The sequence below is a fragment of the Herpailurus yagouaroundi genome, unplaced genomic scaffold (assembly GCF_014898765.1).
Source record: "Herpailurus yagouaroundi ecotype Mexico unplaced genomic scaffold, PumYag 186, whole genome shotgun sequence".
Taxonomy (NCBI): domain Eukaryota; kingdom Metazoa; phylum Chordata; class Mammalia; order Carnivora; family Felidae; genus Herpailurus; species Herpailurus yagouaroundi.
The window spans coordinates 23,337,717-23,354,201 of NW_024412417.1; the positions used below are offsets into that span (position 1 = coordinate 23,337,717).

General features: G+C 33.6%; 1 protein-coding gene across 4 annotated transcripts in view; it reads right to left on the reverse strand.

The window, feature by feature from the left end:
* The window catches only part of CSMD3 (CUB and Sushi multiple domains 3), a 1,253,459-nt gene that overhangs the window by 785,223 nt on the left and 451,751 nt on the right, over positions 1–16,485 (reverse strand). The gene's annotated exons all lie outside the window — the stretch shown is intronic.

Consider the following 16,485-nt stretch of genomic DNA (forward strand, 5'->3'; position numbering starts at 1 on the left):
GCAAATAGCATGTGTTCTCCTTGTAAGGGACAAAGAACTAATATCTTTACAGGCTTCCAGCAAAATAGATAACATCCAAGGAGTGACTTGTGGGTCATCATAAACACAAGACCACTGACTCCAAACACCTTGAACCAAGACCCCTGACTTCGGGGAATGGATGACTTAGGAAAGACAGCTGGACTGGGTCCTTGTTCTGACCAGTTCCTGGATGCCAAGGAGGGAACATGCACCATACCATAATTGCCAAAGAGATCCCTAGGCCCCAGGCAAGGCTGAAAGTCATGTTCTTTTCCTTTCTTAGTCTCCTGGAGGCTCTGTTCGTATCTCTTTCTCTTCCTCTCTCTCTCTCTCCCTGCCTCTCTCTCTGTCTCTCTCTCTCCACACACACACACACACACACACACACACACACACACACACACATATATATACACACATATGTGCATATATATATATGTATACATATATGTGTGTGTGTATATATATATATATATATATATATATATATATATACCTTCGATAAACTTTACTTTTACTTCCAAAAATATTTTAAAAATACTAAATGAATAAAGCCATCTTAGGACAGATATGTGCTGTATGTTGACATATTCATAAAATATAAACTATGTAATGTAAATTAAGGCCATATAGAAATCAAGTTCATTTGATTTAATCCTCATTTAGAGTCAGAACTTCACATTAACTCCCCTAAAAATTTATTCCCATAACTATGTATATAAATTTATACACACACACACACACACACACACATATGCACACACACAAACACACAAATTGTTCTGTCATCTACAAATCATTTATGGAGAGTCACTGATGTACCATGTAAAGAAGTGACATCACTCAAGATTTTAAAAATTACCTAAAAAAGAGTATAATGATTACATAATCCATCTTCCTCAGTTTCTTTATGAGTAAATTAAGATTCAAGGCATTCACAATTTTGATATAGTTAACCAGAGATGTAACTGCTATTCCAACATATAACTTTAGATCTTCATCTTAATATTAGCGTCTCTCCTAATTTCTCTTATAGAAACACACACACACACACTTGAAATATGCCATTTCTTATTTACCTTAGATTCATCCTAGCCTTCAGAAACTTCACACTATTGTCTGATTTTGCATTACCTATTCCTTATTGATTTTTCATATTTAATTTATGTACCATACAATATCACAGGAGTTAAATCATGATGTGAGAGGTAGATAACTGAGAGAGAAAATCTACAATTAAAAAGATACAAACCATACAAATATTACACCACGCACCAAAAATGATAGGTATAGTTCCTTTTGGCTATGAAATATTCTGTCAAAGTATAAAGGCTGATTTCAGCAAGTGTGTAACATTTCCGTAGACGTAGGTCTATGTGTGTGTGTGTGTGTGTGTGTGTGTGAAGTGTATACCAGGAGGTTAGAATGCGGCTGTTCCTGATTCAGCCTCAGTGGAAGCATTAATTCCATAGACATTAAGATATTTAAATGAATGTATGACATATTAAGTTTCTTATATGAATAATTTTCAAAAGAAATGGAGACGAATCTGTTTCATGAGTCTTGGACACTTTGGACAGAGCAAAGATGTTAAAAGCGGACAGAGAAGAGAGGAGATCGGTGAAATTGTTTCCTTTGAGAGAACCTTACAGATCATTGGGTACCCTTTTCCTAGCCTTTCTGGGGGAAGGTGAAAGAATGATACCTTCTGGTGCTAGTTTAGTGATGTGGGCTTCAATGGGATCACTCAGTTATGAAATTTGTTTCGTGCAGTTGGCACACAGAAAAGATTGGTGTCTGTTCACGTCTGAGAAAGCTAAAGTCGAAATCACACAGGAATAAGCTAAAACTGACATCTGTTGAGGAAATTCAGAGGGTGAGAGAAGAGAGAGCTTCTGTGTTGAAATAAGCCTGCTTTTTGAGTTTCTCTGAGCAAAACTTTTTTTCTGGTTGATCAAGGAAGATCATGGGTGTTGGAGATTTAAAACAGTACCATTTGGGGACCTTTCCAAGTAGGTACCTGAGGAGTAAAAAAAAAAAAAAAATACCTCAGCAGAAGAAGGCTGGGGATATCAAGTGGCTGGTGACCAACTCCAGTAAGTGTCCCTTTAGATGCACCCCCTGGGAGAAGAAATTGCAGAAGTGAGAGGCCCAGTTGGAATCACTGAAAAAGCCCTAGGACTGCCCATGACAGAGTCAGCCTGAAAATCAGGACCAGTGAGCATGTAGCCGGTTTAGGACTGAGGTCAAGACCAATCCCTTTACCTCTTCTGTGCTCTACTTCTGTTTGATCTTACCAAAACCTAAAACAGCAGCAAATAAGGAGTTTAGAAGAAAGAGAAAATACAAGAAGGAGACACATCAGCTAATTTCAACCCTGTCCATTGAACCTGGCTACTAAGTGCTAGTATGGGAGAGAGGGAAGAACTTAACATTCAGTTACATTTACTAATTTGATTAGTAGCTGAGGCTTGGTATATTAATTATAGAATTGAAACTGTGTCTGATGTGAATTGAAACTGTGTCTTATGGCTGAATTTTATCCTTCCAAAATTCATATGTTGAAGTCCTAAACCCCAGCGCCTCAGGATGTGACTGTGTTTAGGGATAAATTCTTTAAAGAGGTGGTTAAGTTAAAATGAGTACTTAAGGATGGACCCTAATCCAAGATAGCTGATAACCTTACAAGGAGACAAATTTTCGACACGGAGAGACAAATACCAGGCAGGAGTGTGCATGGAGGAAAGGCCACGTGCGAACACAGCAAGAAGGTGACCATCTATCTGCAAGCCACGGAGGGAAGCATCAGAAGACGTCAAACCTACCTACATCTTAATCTTAGAACTTCCAGATTCCAGAACTGTGACAAACAAATTTCTGTCACGTAAGCCATCTAGTCTGTGATATTTTGTTATGACAACCCCAGCAAACGAATTCGCCAGGTTAATGTGATCACAAGACCTGATTTTTCATCTTGGGTAAGAAGCATGTTGAGAGTATCTTTTTTTCTGGAATTCTGGAAATTATTTATTAGAATGTGTTAGTATATCCAGCAGTGAAAACTAAAAAAAATAAAATTAAAAAATCTGAGGTTTTCTTAAAACTGAACATGCATTTGGATATTTTGCTTTTTGCATTTAAGTTATCACACTTTCTGAATCAAAGAATGCGTATCCTTATGGAAAAAAATGAAACAACAGAACATATGAAACCATGCCCACGATAGATAACCAGAACATACTCAATCAGCAGCATTCATCCCATTTCTTAAACATAAGCTTAACCCATCTCCGTATGTTTTCGGTAGGGAAAAGACAGATCTGTCTGTCCCACTTGTCTGGCAGAGTAAGCATGCTGAAGGGAACCAAAAAGAAAAAAAAAAAAAAAAAAGGAAGATTGATTTTCAAAGAAATTAATGTATTAAAAAATTTGAAAGGGGAATGTCAGAAATTTTGTTGAATGCTTTTATTTTATGGATTTATTTGAAGCTGTTTGCGGTGGAGAGGAAAATCATGATTTTTCTGATAATTATAGATACTAAAGGTCTAAAATAAGGCACATCCTGCAGTCCAATGATCATACACAGTAAGTCATAAAGAATCAGTGGACAGTCACACAAAGCTGAGGAACAGTGGGAAAGATGACACTATGTCATATTGTCTCCACGTACTTATCGTGAGTTTTGAGCATATTTAGTACTTTCCTGTGATTGGAGAGCAGTAGCTCAGTTGCCCAGGAGGACTATTCACAGTGTCTGTGGGGGCAGGACACTGGCCACTGGCCACGTGTGGCTTTCCAGAAGTTGAAATGTGGCTAGTGAGACTGCAACGCTGAGTTTTTAATTTTATTTTACTCTAATTCATTTTAATTTCACCTTAGAAACAGCGCGAAATATTTTTCTGTTAAGGACAACTTCATTGTTTTGGTACTACATTTTATTTTACCTGTTGTGGGGTGTAAGAGGCAGTTGTGTGGTAAAAGTGCTGGACCATATAATGATGGAGTGTTATAATATATTTATTTGAAAGTTTTATGCATAAACATAGTTCATACATGAAATTTACAAATGTGATTCCCATTTATTTGAATATTTTATGTAAGAATTCACAGAAAAATATAGGTAAATCACAGTTACTAATAAATTGAAATATTGTACTTATCACTTTAATTATAAGTAAATTTTTCCTCTAGCATATTAAAAACACAACTCTTTGCATTGGAAATTTAAGTATGAGCTGTGCTGTAAGTGTAACACACGTTTAGATTTTTGAGACTTAATTGAAAAATACAATGCAAAATGTACCATTAATATTTTACATTACTGTTGAAATGTTAATATTTTGGACTTATTAGTTGAATACAATTAAATTTTATTTTGCTTATGTATTTTACTTCTTTATGTGAGGCTAAGAGAAAACATGCAATTGTGTGTGTGTGTGTGTGTGTGTGTGTGTGTACCACTCTGAAACTGAGCTCTCATCAGAGAAACTTTTGTGAGTTACTGGCATGATGTCAAATAGTTCCATTTAAACTTGGAAAAAGTCTATATCGTCCCATTATCTAATGACCTCATGGTCCTGAAATACTAAGGAATCCTTTCAAAATCACAGAGTGGAGGCTGTACCCAGTTTTACCAACTTCTAGTCCAGTGTTCTTTCCAGAACAACACCTGTGCAAAAGGAAATTTATTCTTGGTAATCTCTACCTCTCTACTTTTACAATCTTAGTTTTTGTTGCTATTTCCTCCTCAAACATCTACCTCAGGAAAGAGTTAACTGGCTTTCCGTTATGTTGATAAACTGGAAAGGTAAGTATTTAACTGGAAGTTGAACACAAGTCTAGGAACACATCTGGAGTCTCATGTTAGGGAAACTCTAAATAGTACTTGTTATGTTTTCTGTAAGAAAAGGAGGATGTATCCCAATGCAACAAAGTTGCTATCTTTTTAGGCCAACAATATAATGTTTGAATTTGACCTTTCCCCCCAAAAGTATTCTGGGTGTAATGAAACTGTTGCCTTTCCTAATAAGGGTTATTTTATTTCTTTCACCTTAAACTTTTATGGCTACAATTCCTTCTTGGGTTTTCCAATAACAGTCAGTAGTACCTGATCTAATAAGAAGATAAATAAGCCTATAACAGATGATTTTATTGTTTGTTTCACCCTGTAGACATATAGTAGAGCAATGAATATACTCTGCTCCTATCTCAATGGTTCATTTGTAAGACACTTGTCTGTTAAATATTTGATATAGTTTACTGGGAATAATTTTCATTATAATATCTACTGTATTGAAACCTGTGTTAAATGGACTCCTTTTTTTAATCAACAAATAAGCACTTATACTATGTAATCAAATAAATATGAGTCTCCCACTAATTACTGTGAAAAGTTGAGATACTTTCATTTCAAATAATACCCCCATTATTCATAATATGCTTGAAATTGCCTTCCAAGTCATTTAGTAAAACAATAAAGATGATGATGCTTCTCCTGCTGCTGCTGCTGATAATAGTAATAATAGCTAACATTTTATATAATGCTTACTCTCTGTCAGACACTATTCAAAATGCTTTACATATATTAACTAATTTAATAACTGATATCATTGTTTTATGACAATGTCACTTTTAATCAAGGACAGTGTATTTCCACAATTTTCACTTATTTATTCACCAAATTTGAGTCTCAATGAATTTTTGCCTTTTCTAAAAAAATACCAATTCTGCAAATTTGCAAATCTGAGGATAACTAAGGCTGGAGTTCACAGTGGATTTAACATAGGCTTTAAAAGTAAAGCCCCTAATGGTTAAGACCTGGTTCTGCTATTTTTGTAAGTTTTTTTTTAATGTTTATTTATTTTTGAGACAGAGAGAGTTCAAGCAGAGGAAGGGCAGAGAGAGAGGGGGACAGAGGATCTGAAGTGGGCTGTGCTGACAAGAGCCCTGATGCAGGGCTTGAACTCACAAACTGTGAGATCATGACCTGAACCAAAGTCAGATGCTTAACTGACTGAGCCACGCAGGTGCCCTGGTTCTGCTATCTTCTAATGTGACTCTGGGCTTAACACGTTTTTTCAAGGACTGCAGTTACCTCAAATAGGATGTCTAAGTGAATTACACAAATATGCCCCTTTCCTTGGGTGATGCAGTATCAGGCACAGGGCTCAGCCAGAGGTGCGCAGCCCCAACCTGCCACCTAGCGTGAGTGTCCCTGTGCCAGGCAGGCTTGTGTCACTCGTGCCAGTCTTTGTTTCTGGTTTGGTAGAACAGTGATAATAATGCAGTCGATGTGAGGATTGCATGAGATAATGTGTGTGCAGATACTTTGTAAATTGTGAAACACACATATGAACTTATAACATTCAAGCATTTGCTCAACATTTATTTGGCACCTATAAGAATGCTAAACTCTGGGGATGCAGGGATAAAGGACACAGTCACTGTCTTTAGGGAGTTGCACATTACAAAACCAGGTAGCTATGAAACAATTCAAAATTTGTTTCCTAGCTTTCATATAGTAGATAGAATATTTATACCGCTCATATCTTTTAATTTGCATAGAAAAGTGCTCTTCTTTGAACTAAACAACACATCTTTTTAAAATCATCCAATAGTAATATACAGCAGTGTTTTGTCTTGTTTTGTTTTTTGCTGGTCACTTTAAATTTGTCCCTAACCAGAAGGTCTGGAGTGATATTAAGAACACTGAATAACAGCTGGTAGGAACTAGAAGCTGTATTGGGAATATTGGTCACAAGTAGTATCTAGAAGGTGCCCTATTATGCCAGCTGTTAGCCACTTGTTGTTTCGGGACAATCCAGTGAGTCTTGAAAGCGATGGGGCGGTTCAGGAGCCAGGAATACAGTTCAGATACTCTTGGACCAAGACTAAGGCTTGGTCAGAGGCCTCTTGACAGAGGCTACTTATTTACCAGTCAGCACTATTTAAACGTTTTAATAATTTGTATGGCCATAGTGGACTGACACAGCTTCATAGCATAGATATCACCTTGTCAGTTACCCTTCAGCGACTCTGCAGCCTTCGATACTCAGTCAGGTGCCGGGTGTTCTCAAGGCTTTCTTGGACCATGTATTCTTTCACTCCCCACATGAGCTTGCATTTGCTCAATTACAATAATTCACAAATCTTTTTTTAATGGAATATTTAATCATCTCTTCACATACTAGATAGGAAACTCTGAATTCTGAGACTGGGGACTATCAGAGCCTAGCTCAGTGTTACTACAAAGTAAGGGCTCAGGAATATTTTTGTTGAATAAATCCAGATGGATAGTAAGTGAACAAATAAATAAATGCACCATAGTACTCTCAAATGGGGTTTTCATCCAAACATTATTTTAGTTTAATTAAATAACACTAGCTATTTGCCTGCCTCATTTATACTTCAGTTAATTAAATAACTGAAGAAAAGTTCAGGCTAAGTGATAATGAATTTATTGTCACATGAAGCCAATCCCTCGTTCCATACCTTATAGAATCATTTTCCAAAGTGTGCCTTGAGGAAGAGCAGGTCCTATATAAGCCTGAAAGGTCTTATTCGCTTAAATTAAAAAAAAAAAACTCCAGTTTCTTTAACCCAGTGTTTCTGGAGCGTTGTGGACCCCCAAATTGACCCCTGTGTGACCACCATGGCCATATAACTCTACACTTCAGGAAAATCACAGTATTATGTTTATCATTTGAAGGAAATTTGTTTAAATTACCTTTTTACTATTTCTGGATATCTGTGAATTTGAATTTTAAAAGTCTAGGAATTTTAATTTTATGTCCTTATTTTTGAATGGCAGAGTAAAACTGCCTGTAAAATGAATGTAAGGTCCACAAGTGTTGTTTCAGACTCCATTTTTCATGCCAACATGGAAGAATCAATCATATACAGTGTGTTGGATTGCTTGTATTTTGGTGCTTGATTGAAGCCCTTTGGAGGCCATCTTGTACAATTATTGAATCATTACTAAACACAAAATTACCTGTTCAATATACTTGTCATTGCAACAGAATTTATAAAACACTGAATTTTGTTTGTTAAACACCAACTTAATCAATTATCTTTTGTTATGTACTCATGCTTAGGTGATGTAACAAAATTGCCCTCACTAGAGACAATAAATGTTAGCACTTAAGAAATTTTTTCAAAAAAATTTAATGTTTATTTATTTTTGAGAGACAGAGACAGATTGCAAGCAGGGGAGGGGCAGAGAGAGAGACAGGGAGACACAGAATCTAAAGCAGGCTCCAGGCTCTGAGCTGCCAGCACAGAGCCCAACGTGGGGCTCAAAGTCACAAACTGCGAGATCATGACATGAGCTGAAGTTGGCCATTTAAACTACTGAGCCTCCCAGGCAACTCTAAGAATTCTTAATGGGAGTAAAACTCTATCATATATATTTATATACAAATGAATACTAAGTAGAGCAATATTTGATCACCATGAGGTACTACCATAAAATGATGGCAATTTTGGTGATCTACCAGATGCACTTTGAAATACAAGAGATTCAAACAATTATAGACAAAAAAATATTATTCATGAATTCACTACATTAGAAAAGTTTTGAATACTTGATAGAAATTACATTAAAATAACTAGTCCAGAGTTGGTTGGGATAATAAAGATAGCAATTATAGACTTACATATTTTTAAATCAATTTGCAATTGTAAATATAGCTTAAATAACAGCACAGAAATCAGTACAGAATATTTTTAGACTTATGTAGGAAATATAATATGTATATTTCTTTGAGGAGATCAATTTTGAACTTAATAGACTGTTTCAAAAATCTAAACTGTTTAAATCTAAATCTAGATAATTTTAGATTAAATCTAAAATATATTAATCTTGATACTGTGGATTTTCTTCATTCTTTGAATCCTTTGGATCACTTTGATTTAAGAGAAGTCTTATAAAACTTTGACTAAATATTATATTTCTAAAGTTCATATCTAGATATTAGTCTTGAGAGTTCTATTATGGTGAAAGAGATTATGAAACATAAATTTCAAATAGTTCCCCTTTCAGATCAAGAGGCAAACCTGGAAGACCTAGTTAATAGAGCTTTATAAAATCCATGATTAGTGAAAACTCAGGACATGATGTAGGAAAAAAAAAAAAAGAATAGCTTTCCTGCCATCCAATAGGAACAGAAAGCCTAAGCTGCCTTTTTCTGTAAAAACTCTCACGGAGGATGGAGGTTAGTAAGAGATAGTACAAGAACCTATATAAATTTGTTAAGCTACATTTACTAAAGAGATTAATTCTGAAATCTTACAGCACTGACTTATAGAAAAATGTAAGCCCCTTAGAGACATACCCAGATTCAGCAGAGCACCAGGATAAAATGTGTCCAACAAGTGGGCAATTTTATACTTTACCAATGGATGGATACTGGGTGGCAGATAGGTATGAATGAATTAACACAGAGCCTTGCTCAGTAAAGGAAAAAAAGAAAAGGAATGTATAGTAGAAAATGAGGTTTAAAGAGCTTTAGCTAAAGAGTAGACGGGAAGACCCCGCACAAGATGCCATGGAGTAGGGTCAGAAAGTAGACAACTGACCAAGCTTAAACAGCATGCCATGAGTTGCCTCGTGGACACCAGCAGTAGATGTCTACAGGATTCTAAAGTACCAAGAAGTGACATCTCCACTGAAACTGGTTACTATTTATGATTGAGAGCAAGAGTAGTCTATTCCGTCCCATCACTATGAGGGCTCATAGGCTATCACTTATATCTAAAAGTTTTCTTTAAAAAAGAAGAGGGTGATCTAATCCCTAAAAGTTTGAGCTTTGCCCCAAGGAAGGTGAGTTAACACAAGAGAGACATTTTTCCTAGAAAAGATTGGTAAATTTATTCTATCGTCTACAGGAAAGTATGAGCCACATTAAAATGTTATACCAAAATGAATTTTTTTTCAGTTTGATAGTTATCAAGCACTATATTTTAAACCTACTATATGTTTTAGAAAGTATTACTCATATTACAATTGGATATTTGACAATTATCTCCTATTTATAGTAGTTGTTGTATTTAAAAATAGTAATCTAAGTCACAATCATTTTACTAAGATATTTCTGGATTCTCACAAATTCCATGAGATTGTAACATAAGGTTAATATAATTTGCCTTTCACTTTTTAAAGTATATCAACAAAGGATTTATATAAATGGATTAAGCAACAGCCTAAAAAAGAACACTTAGCAAACAGTAAAGATTTTTTTAAGCATTAAATTTTTTTTTAAAGAATCAATAGAAATACTTGCTTAGGAAAGAACACTTAACAAATGTAAGCATTAAAGATATTTCTTTAAAGTAACAACTACGATATTTTCCTCCACTGTAAGTCATTCTCATATCAATGTTATCAAGATTGATTCAATTCCTTAGAAAATAATGAAAATTTTATAACTATCTCCATATAATCTTTAATATTCTTATTTCTGTGACTATTTCTTAAGCACACATGTCCTTTCTCTTTCAATTTTCTGGCTGTACTTTGCATAAAAACCATTTATCACCTGTTTTTAAGTGATTCTCTTATTCAGAATCTGAATGTAATGTTTCCAAAATATTTTCTCATAAATGATGACCATTAATAATTCTAAGTAGTCTCCATGTTAATGCATATAGTTAACTCACAAGAGAATGAAAGGACTATAAAACAGCAAGGTGGTATAAGGAAATATTATTCCTAATATTCTACTTTATATCTAAAATCTCATTTTATATATTAAAACTATGGTCCAACTCTAAATACAGTCAGGCATATGGCTTAATTTTAATTCATAAATGTTAAAATGTTTAGCAAGATAAAAGTATTTTGCTAGAAATGCTTATGTTTGACTAAAGTTAAGCAAAAATTAGTCACTTACATTGTGTTTCTTATATACAATGCTTTACTTGAATTCATAAGTTGTGTTTCACAGCAAAATGTCTACATTTGAGAAATTTGAAATGAAATGACAATTAACCAGCTTATTGTCAAACACATCCATAATTTCTGAACAGAATTTTGGGCTGGGGATATATAATAAGATTGGAAAATGAGTTTTAAGGATGGGAATGAAAAAGTATATAAAGTTAGTTATGGAAGAATTTAATTCTATCATTATCGACTAATGCAATAAAAGGACTTAAATGTTATAATGGCAGTGACTATAAAACATACATTTACATCACAGGGGAAAATACTATCAGAGAGTTTTTAATGGTTCTTTTAGACAGACCAATGGTTATTTCACCATTTTGACTATTAAATATCTTCATTATCTCTGCTGGCTGTGTAAACATTGTACTAATTACAACAATGAACTCTATAGACCAGACAAGTTTATAAAGCAAGAAATAAAAGAAGGTTTTTTTTTTAGGAACCTCACAATAAAATTTAAAAGAACAAAAAGAGAATTTCCAGATGAAAGTAATTATTTAGCAATGAAGGAGACTTGAAGAGAAAAAAAAGTGATGTTCATAATAAAATCAAAATGAAATAATGTATAGGATTAGAAGTTATTCTCAAACACTATTCACCAATGAAACTCAACATCTTATTCTCTCAAAACTCACTAAATGAACATAAATAATTTACTTCCTAAGCTTAAACTAATGCATTTCATCTAATATATGAAAAAGGGATTGAGATAATTCAAACATAGTTTATGGATTTTTCACTTATGCACTAAAAAAATACCTACTATAAAACATAATGTACATACATAGATGTGCGTGTGTGTGTGTGTGCATGTGTGTATAACTTCTTGAATTGTGCTAAAAAGCCCTGTTCATTGTCTTCACCAGGAAAGTCACTTAACTGTCCCTGTCCAACATTCCTATTACAGTAAACTACTTACACTGAAACTATCCAAACCAAAAGTTTGATCTTCTCTTACTATGTCACACTCTCACCTCCAACCTTGAAATAAGAAGACTCTCACTGATGGTGATCAAATTCGAGGAGTTTGTGATCACAAATGATTCCCTGTGCCTTATTAAAAACGGATATATAAAGGTTCCACAAGAAACTGATGCCTTAGCAAAATTAGAAAGAAATATATTAAACAGATTGCTTTGATGTTATGCTCCATTTTTAAATGTGAACTATATTATTTTAATAATTATGTTGTAAAGAGGAAACTGCTTCTCCTCATTTTTTAAGTCACATTTTAAAATTGAGTTCTAAAGAAAAGTGCTTTTTTCGCTGGAGAAATTTAGACACGTGCTTATAAAACGTAGCATTTTTCATCTTACATGTGTTTCCTGGATTCAAATTTATGTTTGATCACAATTGTTAAACTATTTCTACTTCTTGGTTAGAAAGTGTGTTTCTCACCCATTTCATGTGGTTGATTATTTATTTCCACTGAAGAATCTTTGTTTACTGCATGTCTTTTACTCATAGAAATCTTAATACACTTCAATTTGCACAATAATTATGTGTCTGACAAGCATGACTTTTTTTTTTAACTGATGGAGAAACCAAGGCTCACACAACTCAGACAGCAATTAGCAACCTCACAATTCAACCCTTATCTTCTGATTCCAAGTCTATTCTTTTCCTGACATACTATCCTGGATCCCTGATAATCTTATTTATCTTTGTTCAATAACTCTGCACTCACATTTATGTCAAAACATTTCAAATCTTCAAAAATGGAGTACCATTTGAAAGTTGTTTTTCACTTAAATTATGTGTGTCTAAAATGCCACGGGCCTCTGTGTAACTGAGGTTTATGGCAGTGCATTTTCAATACAATTTGAAAGCCTCATTCATTAAATATGTTTTTGTCACCAAAAAGACACACAGCTGATCCCAAAATGGTGACAACTCTTTGAGAAATGATATAATAAAGTATTTTACCTCATAACTTTAAAATATACTGTATTACTATAGATGTATCTTTGTTAAAATGGAAATAAGTATCTATAAAATATTAACCTGTATAAGAAGAATCAAATAAACAAAATTATGGGAAAAAGGGGTAAATTAAAAATGTGATAAAATCTGTAAGAATTTAGAAAAATTCGCCAATCTATAATATAGAAAAATTCATATATTTGGATATTTGGAATTGATTATATTGTTGTAATTCCTAAACTTACATGCCAAAGACAATTTAGTGAATATCTATAGCTACAGAATCTTTGCACATTAAAAAATTAGATATGCTGAACAACTTAAAATGAAAAGTGTTGTAATAGTATTTCATACTTGAATAATTGAGACTTATGGATAAAAAAATAACACTTTTAAATAAACATCATCTAGAGGTACAGTTTTCTGGATTAGACAATTGAGTGTCATCTGAAAATCTAGTTCCAATTTAGAAAATAAGAACACATGCTCATATTCACAGAAATGGAAAACAAAAAGATTCTAGGTTTTTAATTAAAAACAAATGACAATGCTATGGAGGTTTCAATAAATAAATATGAGAACTTCCAAACACCACAGTTAAAGAAAAGTTACACCACTTACATGTGAAGAAGCACATCCAAGTTCTCATTAGAAGAGTTTTAATGAAACTTGAATAAAGCAAGTATTTACAACATAAAAACTAATATAGTGAAATGAAACTGAAATGAGTTTTTTTTGGGGGGGGGAGAGTTGAAAATTAAAGAGGAAAAAATTTAAAACCACAGTAGAGATAATAATAGAGTTTTCAAAGAAGGGTTTTCCAATATAAATAAACTCAGAGGGGGGAAAAAAGAGATGGTTTGTTTATTTTAGATAGAAGTGGACAATATTCAGTGTGGGATCTGGGGAGGCAGAAGCTATTTGCATATCAAAGGCATTTTATTTAAATCAAGCCTTTTCTTAGGTTTTTTGAGTTAGAACAGAACTACATTTATTAGTGTGTAATCCACAACCTCTACTTAACCCTATTTAAATTATAACATCTAAACCAATCATGAAGCTGGCTTCTAACACAATTTAAAGGAGGCTCTTTTGAGGAAAGCATGTCAGTGTGACTCCATTATGGGACACATTATAAAACACCAATGCCATTCATTCAGGAACCTTTAATAAGCTTGCAGTTAATTTTCATGATATTTTATAAAGAACACAGGTTAAACAGAAATGCCATCAGGAAAATAATCAGTCTTCGGAAACCTAGAGTTTCAATAAAACATTAAATGAATTAAAAAAGACAGCTCAATAATAATCATTAAGTACTCAATAAGTATTGAGTACACCACTAGGGGCACCTGGGTGGTTCAGTCGGTTAAGTGACCGACTTCAGTTCAGGTCATGATCTCAAAGGTTCCTGAGTTTGAGCCCCACGTCAGGATCTGTGCTGATAGCTCAGAGCCTGGAGCCTGCTTCAGATTCTGTGTTTTCCTCTCTCTCTGCCACTCTCCTGCTCATGCTCTGTTTCTCTGTCTCTCAAAAGTAAGTGAATGCTAAGAAACCATACCTCATGGAGACCTGGCTGTGACTTTTGTACAGTACATTCCATAATTTTTTTCTCTTTAATTGATTTTAATCTGGATACTGCTAAAATTAAATGGTAGCGTGGTACAATGTAAATTAGCATGATTACTGTTTCTTGCTAGGGAGTGTATTTCAGCATGTCAGAATTATGAATTTTACAGCTATCTAAGTTAGCTTATTATTTACTTTTTAGTCCAAATTTCTTTATTTGCTTATAATTTCAAGAATTGCTTTAACTGAATTTATGTTGTCTAGGTAAAATAATATTTGGACATAATCAGGCCTAAATCAGGAAAGTTTTAACAGGATCTATGTAAAGGAGGGTTTTTGTATTATAAACTTTTCCATGATCATATAAAATCATAGCTTCCATTTTCTTAGACCACTTTATTTCTTCTATATTTTATAGATACAGATTACACCAAAAATCACCCTCTTTTGAGGTCTTTTCTCCTGCAGAAAATAGGGGGAAAAAAAAGCCATACCCCCTAAAACACTTGCTTTCTATTTTACTACAGTGAATTCATTGTTATGTTCTTATTTGGTCCTGAAACTAGATAGGCAACGCTAGAAAATCAAATTGAATCTGAAGGTACTATGAAAGTCAACGTAAGATCAGAGCGTAGAAACCTGAAAACAATTAAATACACAAATCTACTGGCAGCTTTGCACCATTGCCTTATAATGCAAAACAATGGTATCTAAAGATACCAGTTTCGTGAACATAAAGCAAATAAAAAGTGTCCCTTTATTTTTGAGAAAGGAGATCACTTTTTTCCTCCAGGTTGTACACATAAATTTGAAATAATTGCTACCTTATTTCTATTCAGATAAGGAAGAGGACCATCTGACTGAAAGATTTCATGAATCTAGTAGAAAAGATCACCACGTGAGTCAATGATGATAGTCTTGTGAGTTTCTGCTGTGCCATCTGCTTTAACTCATGGCTGGGGGGGGGGAATTAGAGACATAAAATCATGTGGCTGGAAAACTCCACAAAGGAAGGGGTCAACCCAGAGATAAAGAGGCTCCACAATATTGTTGTTGTTTCAATAAACACTTCCTCTGATTCCCTAAGTACGCAACAAATTTAGAAATTGAAATTGGAAATGCAGCAAAATATTATTTCAAATTTAAAGTGACACTGACTGAAATTGGTAAGATTCAAGTTTCTATGCCCTGGACAGTTATTTTTAATAAAATATATAAAAATAATTTTCTATGCATATTTAATTTTCAATTTTAAAATACAGTATTTTATAATGATTAATGTATTCTATTATGAGAAATACATAGACTTGAGAACATATTTGCATCCATGCTTCCATTCAAATTAACTACATTAGCAATAGAAATTATAGATTTTTCTACCGTGGCTCTTGCCTAAAATATTTACTTTTAAGTTATTATCATTGGGATTTTTATTACAGTGATATCCAATACATTATTATAAATGTCAAAATACCAATGACATTAATCTGTTACTACTATTGTCAGAAATCCTATTGATAGGACAGCTATAGATAGGTTACTGGTCTTCAAAATATAAATTAAGTGTTGAAATTTGTATTCCAGAAAACAGTATGTGGCCTAATAACATTTTAGGTATTAACTCTAAGCTGCCTCAAGTCGCCATATTAAAGTTGAAAGTGCCTAAGACTTAAGACTACTAAAAAGGAAAGCATTAAAAAAACAAAACAAAAACAAAAACAAAAAAACAGATAAATGGAAAAATGTAACTGGGGCAGTGCTCACGATTCCATTAACAGTAGCTGATACACTACTGAGAATGAAATGATTTATTTACATTAGTCTGAAGATAAAGTACACTAAACCTACATAATATTACTAAACATTATAGAAGTCAAATTTTCATTAACACTCCATATTCATAACAATTTTGTTCTAAACCAAGAGTGTTTTCAAGCTACTACATCAAATACTGTATCTCACTCATTCAAAATTATGCCTGCTAATAAAAATTGTTAGGATAATAATCCTAACAAGGTTTATTA